Here is a 14,750-nt window from a genome sequence, read left to right as displayed (position 1 = left end):
AAATTAGAATGTGATGACAAGGTTTGCCCATGGAGAGAGAATGGAAAATGGCTGTCTGCTGAAGAAGGTGATGAATGCTAAGAGTTGTTGGGGGAAGTACAAGAGCAAGGCCAAGGTTTGGGTGGATGGATGGAGTGAAGAAAGCTCTAGGTGATAGGAGAGTAGATGTGAGAGAGGCAAAAGAGCATACTAGAAATAGGAATGAATGGCGAGCAATTGTGATGCAATTTCGATAGGGCCTGCTTCTTCCTCCAATTGTCTTGGATGACCGTGGAGGTAGCAGCAGTAGGGGATTCAGCATATGAAGCTTCATCTGTGGTGGATAACGGAGCAGGGTGGGCTGTGGTACTCTTGCAGTAGCAACCAAACTGCCGAATCCCTAGTTTGTTCCGTCACTAAATACAAACCCTTTAGCTCTTTACTAGGCAATATACTTTAGGCAAAGCTGAAAGATTAGCCATAAGGTTTTAACGAGGTGTAACTACCCCACTGATAATTCGCTGCAGTGGGTTAGTGTTTAGTACCGGCTACCCAGCTCACACGTGTTCACTCGTCACTTTTACTTTTGGCTCAGTTGAGGGCGGATGTTCATTTTACTCTCTCCCACAACCAGTTGACTGGCCATTGACTAATTAACTTTTGTTTACTTTTCTCCTCAGGTGTGATTATCTTGTTTCAACGCCACTATGCGGACTTGACCTGGTCCTGAAGGACGCAGATTGTTATTATTTTTAGTTATTATTATTATTGTTATTATTATTATTATTATTATTATTATTATTATTATTATTATTATTATTACTACTTGCAAAGCTACAACACTAGTTGGAAAAGCAAGATACCATAAGCCCAAGGTTTCCAACAGGGGAAATAGCCCAGTGAGGAAAGGAAATAAACTACAAGAGAAGTCAGCCCTCATTTTTCGCGCGAGAGAAGTAAAATTGCGAATGCTAGTTTCCCTAGGGTGGGATGACTCCTAACCTAGCCTGCAACACCAGTGGAAGAGGTGGTTGCACCACAGGGCTGAAACCTGTACAGTATCGGTAATTCGGTCTGGTTATGGCGTCCCGTTCATACTATCTCTCCCTCCGCTGACATAGCACCCGATTCCATCAAGTTCCTTCATGAGGGGATCTGTGAAGGAACAGGCCCTTCAGGCCAAAGTCCAGAACATGTTAGAGAATGGCGCTCTCCAAGAGGTCCTAGACAGGACTCCAGGCTTCTGCAGTCAACTCAATTTTGTAAAGAAGGCGTCTGGAGGCTGGAGACCTGTCATCAATCTCTCCTCCTTAACAAGTTGGTTCAACAAACTCCTTTCAGGGTGGAGATGGCAGACACGGTCAGACAGGCAATTCGATCAAAGGACTTCATGTGCACAATAGACTTGAAAGACATATTTCAGATTTCAGTCCATCCATCTTCAAGAAAGTTTATGAAATTCTGCACAACAACTATCAACACCAGTTCAAGGTGCTTGGTTTCGGCTTATCAATAGCACTTCAGGTCTTCACCAGGGTCTTTTCCCTAGTTTCAGTCTGGACTGACAGGATCAGGATCCATCTGTTGAGGTATCTCGGCTACTCCCTGATCCTAGCAGACTGTGTCGTCTCTTCTCCAACACCGAGACAGACTACTCGAGTTTTGTCGCGATCTGGGGACTGATAAATCTCGAGGATCAAGGAAAGCGTTCCCCTCAGGCGACAGGGTTCAGAGACTCGGGAAGGTAGCAAGTTCATTTTTGCGACGGGATCACCTTCCAGTGCAACAGTGGTGACGCCTTATAGGACATCTGTTCTCCCTACAACGTCTGGTGCCAAGCAGGCAACTGCGAGTAAGCTCGCTTCAGTGGCGACTAAACTGCAGCTGGTCCCAACACAGGGACCCTCCAGGCCAGTTGGTTTCCGTGGGACTCAGGCAGAGGACCGACCTAGAATGGTGGATAGCAGAGAACAACCTTCTCGAGGGGTTAGATCTCTCCTCTCCCCTCCCCTCCGCAGATTTGATGCTCTTCACAGATGCATCAAAAGAAGGGTGGGGAGCTCACTTGCTGCATCACATGGCCTCTGGTCCAAATCCAAAAGTGTGGAGCACATAAGTATCATAGATTTAAAAGCAGCAACAATTCCGCTAACTCCTGATAGGCCACTCTGTCGTGTTGATGAGCTACATCATCACAGCAGTGGCATATCAACAAACAAGGAGCAAGACACTTTTTCACAGCACTTATTCATCACAGTAGTGGCATATCAACAAATAAGGAGCATCACAGCACCTATTCATCACAGTAGTGGCATATCAACAAACAAGGAGCATCACAGCACCTATTCATCACAGTAGTGGCATATCAACAAACAAGGAGCAAGGCACTTTTTCACAGCACCTATTCATCACAGTAGTGGCATACGTATCAACAAACAAGGAGCAAGGCACTTTTTCACAGCACCTATACCATCTGGCAGTGGAAGTGCTATGGTGGACAGAAAACAACTCGGTGTCTGTATCAGCACGCTTCATCGCGGGCAAATGGAATGTGCTTACCGACAACCTGAGTAGAGCAACTTGGATAGTGGGCTCCTAGTGGTCTTTGGATCATCAAGTAGCCAGCAGTCCTGACTTTGTGGGGTTCCTTAACGATGGACCTATTCACGACGTCCCTCAACAACAAGCTGCCTCTGTACTGCTCCCCAGTGCCAGACCTCCGAGCACTTTGACAGGAAGGCCTTCCAACAACGGTGGGATGATATTGATGTGTACATCTTTTCCCCGTTTTGCCTGATAAGAAGGTTGCTTAACAAAGTCATGTTGGCCAACAACCTAGCAATAACTCTCATAGCTCCATTTTGGCTCCAAGCAGAATACTTCCCCGACTTCCTAGCTGTTACCAGAAACCCTAAGAGAACTCCCTCCACGTTAAGACCTTCTCAACCAATCGGTCGCAAAGATTTACACAAAGCCATAGAGTCCCTGAGACTCTATGCCTTGAGGTTATCCAGCATCTCACAAAAAGGTTTTTCACAAAAAGTTGCAAAAAGGTGTCTAGACACCTATGGGAATCTTCATCTGCAGTGTACTAGGCGAAATGGACAATCTTTTGTAGTTGGTATTTTGGAAGGGGTATTTTCCTCTCAAAGTCACTATACCAGCAATAGTGGATTTTCTTTATAGCCACTGAACAAATACAGTGTAGTAGTTAACCCCTTAGGTGAAGAATTGTTAGGTAATCTCAGTGTTGTCAGGTGTATGAGGACAGAGGAGAATCTGTAAGAAATAGTCCAGAATATTCAGTTTATGTGTAGGCAAAGGGAAAGTGCACCGTAACCAGAGAGAAGGATCCAATTTATTACTGTCTGACCAGTCAAAGGACCCAATAACTCTCTTAAGTATCATACAGAGTTTCCAGCATTAATGTATGGATCAGAAACTTGGGCTTTAAGGCGAATGATGAAATAAGAAGAATAGCAGATTTAGTGAATATTACTGAGATGATAAGAGCGTCACGACTGAGATGGTGTGGGCTCGTGTTAAGGATGGATGGTGGGGAAGGAGTGAGGAGGGCTTGGAAGGAAACTGTAAATGGGAGAAGATCTAGAGGGAGGCAGAGAATTAGATAGTGAGATAAGGTGAAATATGATATGGAGAGAAGAAGTTTGGCGGAAGAGGATACCTTTGATCGAAGGCATTGGAGCGGGCGCATCAGGCATGCGACCCCTTAATGTTGGGATAATGATTGGGAAGAAGATATGGAGTTTCCAGCTTACCTGTTTTCAGTCGGAAGTCAGACCACTTCCATGGAACGTCGTCAGTCATATGGTCCCTTCGAGGAACTTCTTACAAACCGTATGGAGGACGTCTCCACCTTACCCTGAAGAAAGTCGTCTTACTTGCTTTGGCCTCGGCAAGAGAGTAAGCAAGCTTCACGGTCTCTCCTACCACGTCTCCCAGTCAAGGGGATGGAGTCAGTCAATGCTGGGCTTCATCCCTGAGTTTATCACAGATTTGAAATCTGGGATTAGCAAATCTTAGATTCTTGCCTTTCCCGATTGAGTCTCTGAAACGTAACCGATGTCCCAAATCAACTGCTACTGTGTCCAGCGATGTAGTGGTTTGCGGACTGTGGCCAGAGGTAGCACCCGAACTGCCTAGTGTCCGAATGCCGACCACACCCCAGCGTTCACTACAAAAAAAAATATAAAACAGTGGAATACCCAAAAATTTAGGTAACAGGTCAAGAGAACGGAGCACTGGGCACCACCCCGTGATTAAAACTGGGCAAGGGGACCCAGCTAGAACCTGAATTCCCCTTGGCTTCTCTTGCCTTTAGCTTGCTGATTAAAAGTAGAAATATAAGAACATTGGGTGAAAGGGAATATAATTTTTTTAAATCTGACAGGATACAGTGTGGGAGAAAAAAAATTATGATAAATAACTTATTAGAAAGATTAAAAAAAAAACAGTGGCTGAGAAAGGGACACCATGGTGTAAGGAACTGGAATAAAATGCTGTCTTCATGAAAATAAGCAAAAAAATATTTTTTTTTTCTTTTTAAAGGGAACAACTGAGAGGAAAAAAAAATACAAAACTTTAGTATGAAATATCAAATCTTCACAAAACAAGCAAAGACCTAGTTATATCCCATGGCAGAGCCTCATAGGAATCAACCCTCTAATTGTTAACAAGACAAAAAAGATCATTTGAATCCTCAGTGATACGCAGTTTGTCATGGTTATTCTACACCCATGACAATGGATAAGAGGTGAGATCATTTATAATAATTTTCTGAGGCCCCTCTTGATTTCAATGTCACACACACCCAAAAGTCTTTTTTAAACATTAAACTTACCCGCTGGTTATATAGAAATAGCTTTAGTCCCTGACGTCCGGCAGAAATTCAGAAACTAGCGACAATCGCAGATACAGTTGCCAGGTGTACACTAGCGCCCTCACAGGAGATAGGGCGAATCATTCCATACATCACCAGATCTTCCCTGCCGCCATTGCTGGCAACATCATTTGGAATTCACTTGCTAACTATCTTGGATTTTGGACAGTTATCTTGGTGATGTACATTGTTTTTGGTTATTGGCTTTCGCATTATTGGTTTTCGCTTTCGGATTCTCTTGAATACTTATTGATTTGGATTACTTGGATTATGATTATTTTAACCCTTGCTTGTTTTTTATCTCTCTGTTTAACTTTTCAATATGGCCGACCCTTCTTCTTCATATAGGAAGTGTGTGAAAGGGTGTAAGACTCTGCTTCCAAAAGCCTCTGTAGATCCCCATTCAATTTGTTCTAAATGTAGAGGTAAAATTTGTGAATTGGGTGATCGATGTGAAGAATGTATTCCATTGTCCGAGAGTGAGTGGCTAGCTTTTGACCCTACTCTCGTAAATTAGAGAGACAGAGTTAGGCGTAGTTCTTCTCGATCTAGAGATTTATCTATTTCCAATATCATTGAACCTAATCCTTCCGTCTGTAGTGGTAGATCCAGTCCCCAATACTGTTTCATCTGAACCTACACTTAAAGATATGATGATCACAATTCAAGCCCTTGGAGTAAGGGTAGAATCGCTTGCGGCGGACAGAAACCAATTCGTGTCCGACGTTAATCAGTTAAAGAGTGTTAGTGTTAAAGGTGCAATTAATGTGTTCAGTGATGTGGAGGGTGCGTCTGCTCGAGCCTGTCGTTCACCTAGCCTTTGACCTCTTTCAAGCTCCCGAACCCATGGGAGAAGTAATGCCGATCGGCGAAAGGGAACGTCATGCTTCCAGACCTCTTAAGAGGAAAGCGGATGTAGTGGCTCAGCGTCGCGATTTATCACCGCAAGCACCTGGCTGTAGCCATTGGGACTCTCCAGAGCGTTTTCATCTGTTGAAGGTTCTCCTGCGAAACGTCCTGACAGGATGACAGAAGTTGACAAAGGTTTGGTTCAGACTGATACGGATCTTGTTCCCGAGTCTGGTGTTACGGTACATGCACCACCGCTTCCGACAGACTGGTTTCCGTCTTCTGAGAATTTGGAGTGTTATATAGGCGATGAGGAAGGCGAGTTCGCGATCAAAGTTTCCTCATCTGTGTCACCTCGTGTTGATCCTAATTGGACTATGCTGCAAGACATGAAGCAGCAGCTCTCATCTTTTAAGCAGTCTTATCAGCCTGCTGTTAGCAAAGCGGTGGTTCGTCATGATTCCAATCATGACGCATTGTCGCACAGGCGGCCTACCAGCAAACGCAATGTTGAACAGCGTGATAAGGTTTCTATATCTCACAGAGTTCCCGCTTCTCTTGATACCAAACGTCAAGCGGCCAAGCGTGACACAGAGTGTCAACCTTCCAAGCGCGGAGACGATCGCCAGGCAGCTAAGCGTGACGTTGAGCGTTCAGCTAAACGTGACGTCAAGCAAACCGTGACGTCCAACGTCAGTCAGATACTGTTCGACATTCAGTCGGACGTGACGTCGAGCGCATGATTAGCGAACGTCATGTGGACACCAATACCGAACCACTGTATCTATCGCATGCACCTCAGTACTGATTCTTATGTTCGCAAGCATCACCTTTCTGAGCAAGATGCTGCTACGGCGTTTGGAGTTCTTACGGAAGAAGAACCGGATGATAATTTTTCTCCGGATGAACCCTTGGATATTGTCTCGGAGGAAGAAGAGGTTAAGACACCTCAACACTCTGTCGACTTCAAAAAGATTATGTTGATCTTTACGAAGTTATTTCCGGATCACTTTGCTCCCGTGGCCCCACGTTCACCTCCTTCAGAGTTTACCTTAGGAAAAACAGCAAGAACATCGCTTTTTACTAAGATGGTACTCTCTCGTTCCTCAAAAAGAGCATTAAAGTTAATGGGTGTTTGGATGCAATCTAAAAAAAACCTAGGCAAAACAGGCTTCGCTTTTCCCCTGGCCAGATTAGCTTCCAAGTCTAGTATATGGTACGAGACAGGAGAAGTTCTCGGCTTGGGAGTTCCTGCCTCTGCCCAAGGCGACTTCTCAAGCCTAGTGGATTCTCCTCGTTGTCCGGCCATGAGAAGAACTAAGATCTTATGGTCCATGTCCGAATTTGATCATCTCCTCAAAGGTATCTACAGACCATTCGAAATGTTCAACTTTCTTGATTAGACTCTGGGAGCCTTGGGGAAGAAAGTTTCTGCGCTGAAGGATTCTGAAACTGGTAGCTTTATACATGTAATATCATGCATGGATAAAGCAGTTAGAGATGACTCGAATGAGTTAGCAGCCCTTTTCACAGCCGGGGTCATTAAGAAAAGAGCAACTATGTGCTCTTTTCTTTCCTTGGGGGTCACTCGATTCCAGAGGTCAGAATTGCTCTTTGCACTTTCTCCTTCTCTATTCCCTCGAGCTAGTTAAAGAAGTTGCCGCAGCCTTGACCCAGAAGGCTACTCACGACTTAGTCTCCAAGACAGAAAGGAAGGTTCTTCCAACTTCCTTCCCCACCCGTAGACCAAAGGAAGATACTTCCTTACCTCACGTATCAGCCATTTTGTGGAAAGTCTGTCGGTAGGGGTAGCTTCAGACCCGATGGGAGAAGGTCTAGAAGGAGAGGTTCTAGGTCTGGCCGAAGCAGAGTCTGACTGCTTTCGCCTTCAGGCAGCAGTGGGGGCCAGGCTAAACAACTTCTGGCAAGCCTGGGAGAGAAGGGGAGCGGACCCTTGATCCGTTAAGGTTGTAAAGGAGGGTTACAAGATTCCGTTCATTACGAAACCTCCGTTAGTTCTAGACCCTGTGGATCTATCTCCCAGATACAAGGAGGAATCGAAGAGGCAGGCTATGTATCTTCAAATGTCGCTCTTGCTAGAAAAGAAGGCAATAGAGAGGGTGCGGGACTTAAATTCATCAGGATTTTGCAACCGCTTATTCCTGGTTCCCAAGAACTCGGGAGGATGGAGACCCGTCTTGGATGTAAGTATCCTCAACAACTATGTTCAGAAGACAAAGTTCTCTATGGAGACTCAGAAAACTGTGCTTGCAGCAGTAAGGAAGGGCGACTGGATGGTCTCATTAGACCTCCAGGATGCTTACTTTCATGTCCCGATCCATCCAAGTTGCAAGCGTTACCTGAGGTTCATGTACAGGAAGGAGATCTTCCAGTTTCGGGCCTTGTGTTTTGGCCTCAACACCGCCCCTCTAGTCTTCACAAAGATCATGTTGAATGTGGCGAGTATGCTCCATTCAAGAGGCATCAGAGCCTCCTTGTACCTGGACGATTGGCCCCTAAGAGCTCCCTCTTTCTCGCTGTTTGGAGGATCTGCATCTGACATTGAGTCTGTCAGAAGAGCTATGACTTCTTGTGAACTCAGAGAAGTTCCAATTGACTCCATCCCAGAAGATTCTCTATTTAGGGATGGAGATTCGTAGTGTGGCTTTTCAGGCTTTTCCGTCACCTGCAATGATACAGCTAGCTCTCCTAAAACTTTGTGTTTTTCTAAAGAAAAGCGTCTGTTCAGTAAGAGAGTGGATGACACTCCTGGGAACCCTCTCTTCACTAGAACAGTTTGTCTCTCTGGGAAGACTAAACCTACGGCCCCTTCAATTCCATCTCAATTTCCATTTGAACAAAGAGGACAACCTCGACAAGGAAAGCATTCGCCTTACGGAACCGAAAAGAAAGTGCCTTCAGCGGTGAAATAACTTGAGCAGACTTCAGGAAGGTCTCTCGTTGAAGCAAAAGAGTCCAGACCTTGTGTTGTTTTCCGACGCCTTGGACTCGGGGTGGGGAGCAACACTGGGAAAGTCAGAGATCTCAGGTCTGTGGACAAGGGAACAAGGGAGCCTCCACATCAATCAAAAGGAGCTGTTGGCAATCCTGTTGGCTCTCAAAGGTTTCGAGAAATTAGTGTTAAAGTACAGCAGTACAAGTCAATGCCGACAACACCACAACATTGGCATACATAGCAAAACAAGGCGGGACTCACTCAAGGACACTACGAAATAGCAAGGACTCTTCTCGTGTGGGCAAAAGAAAGATATCCTTGTTTACAAGATTTATACAGGGAGAGAAGAACGTGATGGCAGACAGCCTCAGCAGGAGGAATCAAGTTCTTCCCACGGAGTGGACGTTGCATCTGGATGTATGCGAGAAACTTTGGCAGATTTGGGGTCGTCCACTCATAGACCTGTTTGCGACCTCAAAAACGAAAAGGCTGGAGACCTATTGCTCACCAGTTCCGGACCTCGAAGCGACACACACATAGACGCGTTCCTGATGGATTGGTCTCACTTGGATGTGTACGCGTTCCCACCATTCAAAGTGCTTTACATGGTGTTACAGAAGTTTGTGTCTCACGAGGGAACCAGGTTGACTCTAGTAGCTCCTTTCTGGCCATCAAGAAGTTGGTTCACAGAGGTACTGGAATGGATGGGGGACGTTCCAAGAAGCCTGCCATTGAGAATAGAACTCAGACAACCTCACTTGGCAAGAAACCATCTAAACCTCCAAGCTCTACATCTGACTGCCTTCAGACTATCGAAAAACTCGCAAGATCTAGAGGATTATAGAAGGAGGCAGCCAAGGCTATCGCTAGAGCAAGGAGGACTTCTACCATTAAGGTTTATCATTCCAAGTGGGAGGTTTTTAGAGAGTGGTGTAGAACTAATTCAGTTTCTTCATCCAGTACCTCTTAGAGCTTAGAAGAAAGCGCAACTTCTCCTCGACCATCAAGGGGTTCAGGAGTATGCAGGCAGCTGTCTTCAGACACAGGAATTTAGATCTCTCAAATAATAGAGACCTTCAAGATCTCAGATCTTTTGAAACTTCTAAGAGGCGTCAACAGGAATTACCAGCCTGGAATTTAGACGTTTTAAAATTCCTCATGAGTGACAGATTCGAGCCTTTACACTCTGCTTCTTTTAAAGATCTTACTTTGAAAAGACTTTTCTTAGTAAGCCTGGCAACAGCTAAGAGAGTCAGTGAAGTGGACGCTTTTAGCAAGAACATTGGCTTCAGAAACGGAAAAGCCATATGCTCCTTGCAGCTTGGATTTCTGGCCAAAAACGAACGTCCTTCTCATCCATGGCCTAAATCTTTCGAGATTGCTAATCTCGCTGATATGGTTGATGAAGAGTTGGAGAAAGTTGTGTGTCCTGTTAGAGCACTGAAGTTCTATCTGGACAGAACTAAAGATTTAAGAGGCAATTCAGAGGCTCTTTGGTGCACAGTCAGGAAGCCTGCGTTACCTATGTCTAAAAACGCCTTATCATTTTTTATAAGACTCTTAATTAGAGAGGCTCACACACACTGTGGTGAGGCAGACCTTTAGCTGCTAAAAGTAAAGACTCATGAAGTTAGAGCTCTGGCAACTTCTGTAGCTTTTAAACAAAATCGTTCTCTGCAAAGCATCATGGATTCAGCCTTTTGGAGGAGTAAATCTGTATTCGCCTCGCATTACTTGAAACGTGTCCAGACTCTTTATGAGGACTGCTACACTTTGGGACCATTCATAGCAGCGAATGCAGTAGAAGGTGAAGGATCTACCACTACGTTCCCCTAATCCCTAGTACCCTTTTTCTTCTCTTCGAACTTGTAAATATTTTTATGGTTGTATGTGGAGATTGGTCGACAGTCTTCCACAATCTTTGATTTAGTCAGGTGGTCAATTTGTTCCTTGAGAGCGCCCGGAACAAGGGTATTAGTTGAGGTCCTGTCAGCATAGAGGTTAATACCCGATTGTCAGCTCCTAGAGATCTTCAGCCCCCTGGGTGGACCGCTGGATGTCATAAGGATAGCAGACATAATGAAGCAGAGAATCATTGAAGTTAGCTTCCTTAACAGGTACGAACCCTTAAGCTTGTTTTAATTAACTCTTAAGTAATATTCCAACAATGTTGCTGTCTCTAACCCTCCACCAAGGGTGTCAATCAGCTATTTTTATATAACCAGCGGGTAAGCTTAATGTTTAAAAATGATATTTTCATAATAAAAAAATTTTTGAACATACCTGCTGGTTATATAACTTTTATTCCTATGGGCATGGAAGATCTGGTGATGTATGGAATGGTTTGGCCTATCTCCCATGAGGGCGCTAGTGTACACCTGGCAACTCTATCTGCGATTGCCGCGAGTTTTTGAATTTCTGCCAGACTTCAGGGACTAAAGCTATTTTTATATAACCAGCGGGTAAGTACTGTATGTTCAAAAATTTATTTTATTATGAAAATATCAATTCTTGCACATAAAAGATACTATTCCCCAATTTATGCAGCAAAACTAAAATCCCCAAGCAAACCTGCTTTCACTAGACTACCCCAGGCTGACTAGCAACATACTCAGGTGGATCATGCAGATTCATTCCTGTCTATGACAGGAACAAGCTTGAGGCATAAAGGAAAACCCCATAACACTGTGGTTCATAATCTGCATGAACAATCCATTGGGTTTAGGGAATGACAATACTTACAAGTTTGGTTATCATTGAAAAAGCTGTTATATGCCACTTTCTGTTCACTTGTTTCTCGGGGTAAGTATTTGAGAAAAAAAAAACTGTCCATAAACCCGCTGTGTCACTGGTCACTTTCAGAAAACACTGACGTTAATTACAAGTTTGGGAAGTGACATGTAGCAAGGCAGAATATTTACGATACCAGTCTTGGGTAATTATCCTTTTGACAACTTCATCTTTCCTATATACGTACAGTACTCTGAATAGTCTAGATTCTAAATTTCTATGAAGAGTAAGCTAATCCTCTCTCCCTACTGCTTGTAGGGGCCTGCTGTCAGTACCTGTTAAAAGAAATAATAACAGATTAAGGCACCATTTTTGGGGGAGGGACTAGAGCGCTACGAAACACTATATGAAAAATAGAATATTTTTTTAACCACAAACCATACAGGTTTCTTAGGCACAAACCCCTATATATTGCGGTGAGAGCTCTGAGGTGTTACCTTAAAGGAACTACAACAGCCTGTCCCCATGTTAGAGGATTATTCTTCAGCACGGGCAAAGATAAAAGAAGAATCATGAAGAACACAATCTCAGCTTGGATCCGGAGGCTCTTAGTAATGGTCTCGGACCCTGATTCTTTTCCACAGTGGAAACCCAGAGCTCACGATATTAGAGGGGTTAGCACATCCCTAGTCTTCAAGAAATAATTACTCTGTGGCGCAGGTCCTACAAGTGGTTGTGTCGAAGCGTCAAACAAGCTTCACCCCCCTCTAACTGCAAGATGTAACCCACAGGAACTTGGAGACATTCTCAATTGGTCCTGTGGTGGCTGCACAACAAGTGGTGTAAGCACCTCAAGCTCCTTGATGAACAAGTAGCAGATTGCGGAGGGTAGAATTTACCTGGGATTTGTCGAGGATGAATGATAAGTATGACTGGCTCCTGTCTTTTACTTTCCCCTCTCTTTGGGAACATCACCTATGGTGTAGTGGTTTGCCTTTGGCTGAAAGTTTTTTTGTCTACCACCATATGGTCCCTTGTTTCTGGGACGAATGTGACCCTAATACTAGGACAATTATCACCATATGAAAAAGAGGCAATTACACTTTGACAGGGAAAGGTCTGTCAGGGATAAGACTGATCACACAATAGAAATTACATCACAGTACAAATATGATACCCACGACTGCAGTCTAGAAGACAAGTGAGTCATCTGGTTACATCAGCAGATAAAACGAATTGACTCAACAGTGAGCTTCGATGTTGGCAGGATTCTTAGTCTTTTTAAATAAATAACCCTACTGGGTGTAGGGATTGCTGCCAGCTACCTAAGAAAACAAACAGAGGAATTTTGAGACAATGTTAAGGGATAGCACAACAAGTTAACATAAATAAAAAAGAACCCTTAAAAAGTTAAAGCTAAGCAATTTTCTAGTACAGCACAGTACTATATGAAAAATTTGCATTTTTCCTAAACGATCTGGGTTTTTTCCACAATGGTACTCTGTAAAGCTGACCATCACTGTCTGCTGGTAATAACCTGTTCCCTTGTGTAACCTGATATTTGTCTAAGATATTTGTTATGTCCCCATATCCCCATTGCGAGGGGCGGATTAGGTAACATCTATAGTTTAGTCAAAGAGAAGAATGCTCAGGCCGCTAAAGCTTGCAATTGCAGCCTAGCAAGGTATTAGGGCCATTCTTAAAAACTGTGCATAGTATGAGGGAATGCCACAGGTCAAGGACTAGCCAGTTCGGTAGGACTTCCACCCACCTAAGGGTGAGTCTTCCCTAATAAAGAGCTAAGGGTTTGTATTTAGTGACAACAAATGAGAAATTTAAAAACAATTGTATTTTTCCCAATGATACTAATGTGTAACTCTTTAAAAAATTGTCCTGCCATCACCTACCTCCTTGCAAGTCCTGCCTACAATCAAAAGTGACGAGACAACTCAAGTGTGTGTGAGCTGGGATAGCTAATTAGCTATTGGGTAGTCACACCTCACTAAAAGTCTTTTGTCTAGTTGTTCAGCTTTGCCAGCTATATATTCCCCAATAAAGAGCTACAGGTTTGTATCGTTAGGAAATATAAAAATTATTTTTAGATTTATCATACTAACCAAACTCAGCTGAATCCCTCATTAGGCCAGGAGGAGCAAAGAGGAGATAAGTCCCCTTTTGTTTTGCTACCCCACAAAATTTTAGGAAGTGCCTTGGTAGATAGATAGAAGTGGTAACTGATGAGACAATGTTTTTGTATTGTTAGTGATCAGACCTTTCTAAATTGTTTGCTTATTACTGTACAATAAGATGTCTTCCCCTGGTTTTGTTAGCAATTACTGTATGAAATCTGCACGATAATTGTTTCTAGGAGATGATCATCCTTATTTCCTTTGTGCATTGTGTCTAGGGCAATGCTTTTTTAGATAACTGTTGTGGAGAGTGCGTTGCCCTCACATTACCTCATAGAAAAGTATATTTTAAATGGTTGCTTGTCAAATTAGCAGTTCAAAGCACAAAGGTAACTTGTTAGTTCAGGGAGAAAGCTAGGAAAGACAAGGTTTGTTGATAACAGCCGAGATGACAACGATAATGACGTGTTTCCATCTTTAGACAATTTATATAATCAGCCAACTTTAGATCGTAATGTTCTTTATAAGCTCTTAACTTCGCTAGCTTCCGTTGTTAAAGTTCATCGAGTCCAGTGAATCTTCCCTTAAAAGCAGTAATTCTTGTCCTACCATTGCCAGACCTAACCTAACCTCCTCCTCAAATTGAATTTATTGTTAATACAGTAGTGTTTCTTTCGTAAGGTTTCTGAAAGTGCACAGTACAGATTTTAAAGCCTCTCACAGCTGTAAATTCTTCCGTTTCTTTGGACCCCTCTGCGATTAACACCCTCTCTAAAGTAGGCCCTCCTAAACAACCTCATATTACTTATGTGGATAGGATGGCATATCGTGTAATACCCTTAAATCTTAACCCATTTACCCCCAGGCTATTTTGAACTTTCCAACCCTTAACCCCCAGGCATTTTCTTTTTTTCAAGCACATTTTGCAATATATGTTTTTTAAATTGCTTTAACAGCCTTAATTTTCGTCATAGAGAGGTCAGATTGGTCTCGTTCTTTTGGAAAATGCCTGAAGTTTCTCATGAAGTTATCAAAAATATGCAAAAAAAAAAATGTAAATAGCAGTTTTTTGCAAGGACGAACCAGTACGTCCATGGGCGTAAAGGGATGAATTTTGTGAAATGTACTAGTACGTCCATTGGGGGTAAAAGGGTTAGTAAAGGAAAACATTGACACAAACCTTGAAAGTGAGGAATTATTTCCTTTT

General features: G+C 43.4%; 1 protein-coding gene across 3 annotated transcripts in view; it reads left to right on the top strand.

Moving 5' to 3' along the window:
- Positions 1-14,750, top strand: part of LOC137647036 (SET and MYND domain-containing protein 4-like) — a 157,591-nt gene that overhangs the window by 112,271 nt on the left and 30,570 nt on the right. The gene's annotated exons all lie outside the window — the stretch shown is intronic.

The sequence above is a fragment of the Palaemon carinicauda genome, chromosome 9 (assembly GCF_036898095.1).
Source record: "Palaemon carinicauda isolate YSFRI2023 chromosome 9, ASM3689809v2, whole genome shotgun sequence".
NCBI lineage: Eukaryota > Metazoa > Arthropoda > Malacostraca > Decapoda > Palaemonidae > Palaemon > Palaemon carinicauda.
This window is presented reverse-complemented; position numbering and strand designations above follow the sequence as displayed.